Raw genomic sequence first — 8,156 nt, 5'->3', positions numbered from 1 at the left:
ATACCAAATGAATCTTTTTTTAGCAAGTATTATGCCAAGCTTTTATGCTAATTCTTCATAAATTGAATCTTTTCCTGCACTAGATCCACAAAATACACAAATATTTGTTTTTTCTTACCGTGGATGTTGACATGTTTAGAAATATTTTTTCTGTAATTGTTAGATCACATCATATGAATTTATAAGCGTAACATGCCAAAAGTCAATATATGAACATGAAATTATTATTAATAAAAGAAAATAAAAATTACATAAAATTAAAACACATATATACAGCGTAGTTGTGATTGTGGCTCACATCTTCCTCTGATTTTACGTTCAGTAACGGCTTCAACGCCTTCTATGATTCGAGGATATGCATCCCATCCAATTTTCTTATAAATTGGCAAACATGCTCTTTTAAAGTCAGATTTCCAAGACTAAATTGTATATATATGTATTATTACTTATCAAAATAAATATGTGTTACAACAGTAGGATCTTTGTAAGGCTGATTCCACCGTCCATATTAATATTCCTCATGTTGAAATTGCCACCATAGTTTAAGAAGTTCATTTTGGACGTACCCATTAGATTCTCCTATCTCAAAGGCTTGAATATAAATCTATAAACAAATCGCAATCATATCAAAAGATAAACAATAATTCTAGTATGTGATTTTGTTGGGAAACTCAAATTGAATCTCATTTGAGTTGTGTCTTCCCCAAACAAAACATGAATTATACCTTCTTGTCGTTCGTAGCAGTCAAAGTCTCGTATTCTCGATATCGAATCTGTCAAACCAAATCTGAAATGACATATATACAATGCACCATATCAACTTCTAACTTAAAAGGATACACATATGGAGCAATATTCAATCTTGGTACGTTTTGGCGGCATAACGACGTAGTTTCTCGGTACCGGTCAACTCAAACTTCAATAATCAGTAACCATAACTCATAATCATCACTAATATATTCCTTAACCTCAAAATCTGTAAAATCTCATTCATATATGTGCTGAAAAATAATAACAATATCATAAAATGTCCGTTTTTCAATCTGGTTGCGTATATACGTTGCTTATAATCTCAAGAACATCTAACAATAATCATATCTGATTTCTTCCAATATATCAACTTCAAAACATGTTAAAATGTAGAAATACTTACATCCTTTTGTAGATGGTAACAAGAGGAGTACGAAACCGAAGTCGGATCGAAATTCGGGTGGCTCGATCTTTCGCAATTCAAAATCTAAGTTATAATGAGTGTTGAGGAATTCTGAACCCTTGCTCTCGTTCCTTGCAGCTGGAGAATGAAGAAAGGACGTACAAGTCATATATATATCTTGCATGTTGAGGGGCAATTGTCATATTTTTCAAGTAACACGCATGACCGCGGGTGCGGTAGTTCATGAACCGCGGGTGCGCTCAGGCTTCAGCGGTCCATCCAACTTTGCATAAACGTCGACCGCGGGTGCGCTACATATAAGACCGCGGGTGCGGTGACATCAACGCGGGTGCGGTTAGGTTTGAACCGCGGGTGCGGTGTCATTTCTGTAATTACTTTTCAACTCTCTGTCCATCAACCGCGGGTGCACTCGTTCTGGGACCGCGGGTGCGGTGACCCTACTGTAAAAATGGCTACTTTCTGTCCATGCACCGCGGGTGCGGCATCAGAAGGGGCGCGGGTGCGGTCTCTTTCTTCAAGCAGCACTTCATCTTTTCATTTTATCCACATACAATCTAGGGCATTACATTTCTCCCCCTCTTAGATATTAGTTCGTCCTCGAACGTGAAATCAATTAATCAAAGTATATACGAACAACAGTAAAGTCAAAAGCTTAATCAATACTCACATCATGAGAATAACTCGGGATATTTCTGTTTCATATCTGCTTCTGTCTCCCAAGTCGCTTCTTCGGTGCCATGACGACTCCACTGGCCTTTCACTAGGGGAATAGTCTTCGTTCTGAGCTGTTTCTCTTTCCGATCAAGGATCTGTATCGGTTGTTCGACATAACTCAACGTCTGATCTAGCTCAGCTTCGTCAGGCTGAATGACATGAGAATAATCTGGCATGTATCTACGCAGCATCGATACATGAAAAACGTTATGTATCCCGGATAGAGAAGGAGGAAGAGCCAGTCGATATGCTCGATCGCCAATCTTTTCAAGAATCTCGTATGGACCGATGTATCTAGGAGACAGTTTCCCGCGTTTCCCAAATCTGACAACGCCTCTGAAAGGAGAAATCTTCAAAAATACTCTGTCTCCCTGTTCAAATACTAACGTTCTACGTCTGATATTGGCATACTTGGCCTGTCTATCCTGTGCCGTCTTCATTCTTTTCTGAATGATCTTCACCTTCTCAGTCATTTCCCGAATCATATCAGGCCCAAGTTCTGGTACTTCAGATATATCATCCCAATATAGAGGAGATCTGCACTTCTTGCCATACAATGCTTCAAACGGTGCCATCTCTATACTCGTTTGGTAGCTGTTGTTGTATGAGAATTCACACAATGGTAGTGAATCTTGCCAACTAGTGCCAAAGTCTAGCACTACAGCCCTCAACATATCCTCTAAAATCTGGATAGTCCGCTCTGACTGTCCGTCTGTCTGGGGATGATAAGCAGTGCTCAGGTGCAATGTTGTACCTAAAGCCTGCTGCAGACTGTGCCAAAAGTTAGAAGTGAATCGTGAATCACGATCTGATACGATAGACTTCGGCACACCATGTAGTCTGACTACCTCTCGGACATAAATCTCAGCCATCTGATCATGTCTGTACGTCATTCTGTACGGAATAAAACACGCTGATTTGGTTAATCTGTCTATCACAACCCAAATCGCATCACAGCCCCGGGATGATCGAGGTAACTTCGTCATGAAATCCATGGAAATGTGATTCCATTTCCATTCTGGAATAGATAGGCTCTGAAGTAAACCTCCGGGCTTCTTTCTTTCGGCCTTCACCTGTTGGCAATTTAAGCACTTAGACACATATTCGACAATATCGGATTTCATCTGTTTCCACCAGAACTGTGTCTTTAAGTCGTTGTACATCTTTCTGCCACCAGGATGAATACTAAACCGACTATAGTGCGCTGCTGACAATATCTGTTGTTTCAACTCTGAAACATCTGGCACTACAATACGGTTATTCACATACAGAACGAACTCACGTACCTGATATTCAGACTGATGTCCTGATCTGACCATCTGAATTTATTGCTGTATATTTTGATCTGTTCTTTGAGCTTCTTTGATTTTCATAATCAAATCTGGCTCAACTTGAATCGTGGCAAGTCTTAGTGGTTTACTATCTGTGTCAAATGCTAAACCAGACAAACAACAATCTTCAACTAAATTCGAAACACCTATCGTCGATAAAGATAGGGCACAAACCTTTCGACTCAAGGCATCTGCTGCTGCATTTGACTTCCCTAGATAGTACTTGATCTCGCAATCAAAATCTTTCAGTAGATCAAGCCATCTACGCTGTATCATGTTCAACTCTGACTGAGAAAACAGATACTTCAGGCTTTTATGTTCAGAATAAATCTCAAATTTCTCACCATAAAGATAGTGTCGCCAGATCTTCAAGGCAAAAACAATAGCCGCCAATTCAAGATCATGAATGGGGTATCGAATCTCGTGTGGCTTCAGCTGTCTAGAGGCATATGAGATCACATGACCTCGCTGCATAAGAACACACCCCAGCCCTCTGTGAGATGCATCACAATATACAACGAAATCGCCAGTACCTGAAGGAATCATCAAGACAGGTGCACTGGTCAGCTTCTTCTTCAACTCTAGGAAACTAGATTCACAATCCGCAGACCACACAAACGGCGCATTTTTTTGTGTCAACTGGGTAATCGACTTCGCAATACTGGAGAAATCTTTGATGAATCGTCTATAGTACCCTGCTAGACCCATGAAACTGCGTATCTCTGGCACAGAAGTCGGTCTCGGCCAACTGATCACAGCTTCCACTTTACTCGGATCTACAGAAATACCGTGTCCAGATATGATATGACCCAAGAAAACAACATGTCTCAGTCAAAACTCACACTTTGACAGTTTAGCATACAATCTTTCATTTCTCAATGTTTGCAACACAATTCTCAAATGATTGGCATGCTCATCCAAATTCTTAGAGTACACCAAAATATCATCAATAAAAACAATCACAAACTCATCTAAATATCTATGAAAGACACGGTTCATCAACCCCATGAACACCGCTGGAGCATTGGTTAACCCAAAAGGCATGACAATAAATTCGTAATGTCCATACCTGGTTCGGAATGCTGTCTTTGGTATATCAATATCTCGTACTCGCAGCTGGTGATATCCAGATCTCAGATCGATCTTGGAATAGATAGATGATCCCTGCAACTGATCAAATAAGTCGTCGATACGAGGCAAAGGATATTTGTTCTTTATCGTTTCCTTGTTCAGCTGCCTGTAATCTATACACAATCTCATAGAACCGTCTTTCTTTCGCACAAATAGCACTGGTGCACCCCAAGGAGATACACTGGGTCTTATATATCCCTTGGCTAGAAGATCTTCTAGTTGTGCTTTCAATTCCTTCAACTCTATAGGCGCCATCCTATAAGGAGCTCGAGATATAGGAGCGGTACCTAGAATAAGATCAATACTAAAATCTACCTCTCGGGCTGGAGGTAACCCTGGAATCTCGTCAGGAAATACATCTGCAAACTCCCGTACTACTGGCAAATCTGCCAATGCCGGGCTCGATTTAAGTAAATCTACTGAATAAATAAGGAACCCTTCTGCTCCTTGCTGCAACAATCTACTCATAGCCAGAGCAGATACTAAGGGAATCCGAGATCTGGAACCCTTACCATAGAATTTCCACTCCTCTGTCATTTCAGGTCTGAATCTGACAATCTTGTGAAAACAGTCTACGGTGGCTCTGTACTTAGTTAACATGTCAATCCCGACAATACAATCAAAATTAGATAAACAAAGTACAATACATTTTAAATCGATCTCATGCCCTTCAGACTATAGTAAGCAATGTCTAATTGAAGTCACAGATATCAGACCGCTTCCCAACGGAGAAGAAATAGACACTACAGTAGACAATGACTCGACAGGCAATGCATGTGTCAATGCAAAACGTTCTGATATGAATGTATGTGATGCACCTGTATCTATCAATACATATGCAGGATAACCGCAAAGAAAACAGTCACATGCAATCACATCGTCTGGTGCATCTTGGGCTTGCTCTTCCGTCAGTGCAAACACCCGAGCTTGTTGTCTAGGAGGTTGGCTCACTGTCTGGCCACCACTGGCTCTAGGCTGGGATTGTGCAGATGGTGGCTGGAATGAATGTACAGATGTCTGTCTTTCAGGCTGAGTCACTGATGCTGATGACCCTGCACTCTGAAATCTCTGGGCACCTCTCTGGGGACAAACTCCGGCAAAGTGTCCCTGTTGCCTGCATATATTACATCTGCCCATCACTCCCTGACACTGCTCTGTGGCATGTTAGCCTCCACAAGTAGTACAATATACACCTGTCACATCTGTACTCTGGCCAGGACCTCTCTGTCTTGACCCACTGGAGCTCGATGAACTGCTCCCTGCTCTCTTGAACTGCTTACCCTTAGCCTTCAAAGAATCTTTCTTCCCACTACTACTGATTCCACTATCAAATCGAGGAGGAGATGGTGGAAACTGTGTGGCGAACGGTGGCGGTCTCTGACCCTGAACACTATAGGAAGCTCCTCGCTGCCTAATCAAGCCAGCCTCTGCTCCCTTCGCTCGATTCAGCGCCTCAGAAAAAGTGTTGGGTCGCCCCGTGTTTACTAGGGTGAAGATATCTAGATTCAAACCATTTATGAATTGATCGGCCGCTGCCTCATCATTCCCTGCTACGTGAGGTGCAAATCGAAGTAAGGACGAGAATTTGGCAACATACTCCTCTATGTTCCACTGGCCCTGTCTCAAGTTGGCGAGCTCGGCCCCTTTGTCTTTTCGATACGACACTAGAAAGAAACGTTGATAAAATTAATCTTTAAAGACTTTCCAAGTAATATCAATACCTCGATGTTCTAAGGCTCGTTTCGCCGTTATCCACCAACTCTTGGCCACTTCTTGCAATTGATGCCCAATCAGCTTTACTCTACGTTCATCTGTATAGGCAAGTGATTCAAATAACATCTCTATATCATCCAACCAGCTTTCGCAATCGACTGCATTTTCTGTGCCCTTCAAGGTAGGTGGATGGAATGATTGAAATCTCTTCAACAAAGTCTCCATCGGTGTCGCAGTAACGTCCATCTGAGTACCTGACGTACTACCCTGTTCCGGCACTTGACCTGCAGCTGGTTGTGATATTCTTCTAGGCGGCATATCTGATTATCAAACAGATTAGGATACAATCTATACAATCTGTCTCAGCCCTCCTCTAATCATATACCTCTGATCCAGAATCGGTTCTGATTCAGTCCCGACAATTATGTGTTGTAACTCAACTCAGATACAATACAACATATAATAGGGAAAACATTAAATCATGCTAGCACATCAAAAGCAAGGAAGAAGACTCGATCTACCCCGCTCATTCTATTCTATCTCAGTCTACGGAACCTACTGCTCTGATACCACCTGTTGTGGGGACCCTGGCTCTAACTCAATTCTTTTCGGGACTAATCGGATCCTCGTTCAAAAATACGGGTCAAAATTTTGCTTTTAACATTAAATCAAATGTTTATAACTCAAGCACAAGATAGTTCTTCATTTTATTTCAATAAACATAATTACATGTCTTGTTCTAATACATTCATACAAACTAGTGTTCAATCCCAACTATAATCAAAATATAGTACATGTCTAGTAAAAGAAACCACTAGTAATCTGCTGCGCCCGAAGTCACCACGCTATCTCGATCTCTCATATCTGTCGTGACCCTGATCCTGCCCCACCTGTTGTTATGCACACATACAGACATAACAACAGCCGGAAACTCCTGTGAGAACAAATCCCAGTATAAAACATGTATACATGCTGATACGAAATCATAAATCATGCATGAAAGCAATAACAATGACTCCATAGTCTATGAAACGATCTATCTAAACATGCAACTCAAATCAAATCATGTCTTGAATCGAATCGACTCTACTCTAGGGATCCCGGTGTGAATAAGACGTTACTGTCTGTCACCTACCCTCCCAATCGGGGTAACTGTACGTCTTATTCCTAGACTTCGGTCAAGTCTGTATCGAATGTCTACACTCGGAGTGAATCTGATCCGAAGCGTCGATACTACCGAACATCTAGTTTGGCAAGTCTGCCAATGACTCTCCTATCTCAAAGGCTTGAATATAAATCTATAAACAAGACATCATCATATCAAGAGATTTGAATATAAATCTATTAACAAATCGCAATCATATCAAAAGATAAACAATAATTCTAGTATGTGATTTTGTTGGGAAACTCAAATTGAATCTCATTTGAGTTGTGTCTTCCCCAAACAAAACATGAATTATACCTTCTTGTCGTTCGTAGCAGTCAAAGTCTCGTATTCTCGATATCGAATCTGTCAAACCAAATCTGAAATGACATATATACAATGCACCATATCAACTTCTAACTCAAAAGGATACACATATGGAGCAATTTTCAATCTTGGTACGTTTTGGCGGCATAACGACGTAGTTTCTCGGTACCGGTCAACTCAAACTTCAATAATCAGTAACCATAACTCATAATCATCACTAATATATTCCTTAACCTCAAAATCAGTAAAATCTCATTCATATATGTGCTGAAAAATAATAACAATATCATAAAATGTCCGTTCTTCAATCCGGTTGCGTATATACGTTGCTTATAATCTCAAGAACATCTAACAATAATCATATCTGATTTCTTCCAATATCTCAACTTCAAAACATGTTAAAATGTAGAAATACTTACATCCTTTTGTAGATGGTAACAAGAGGAGTACGGAACCGAAGTCGGATCGAAATTCGGGAGGCTCGATCTTTCGCAATTCAAAATCTAAGTTATAATGAGAGTTGAGGAATTCTGAACCCTTGCTCTCATTCCTTGCAGCTGGAGAATGAAGAAAGGATGTACAAGTCATATATATATCTTGCATGTTGAGGGGCAAGTGTCAT

The sequence above is a fragment of the Primulina tabacum genome, chromosome 4 (genome assembly GCF_025594145.1).
Source record: "Primulina tabacum isolate GXHZ01 chromosome 4, ASM2559414v2, whole genome shotgun sequence".
Lineage (NCBI taxonomy): Eukaryota > Viridiplantae > Streptophyta > Magnoliopsida > Lamiales > Gesneriaceae > Primulina > Primulina tabacum.
This window is presented reverse-complemented; position numbering follows the sequence as displayed.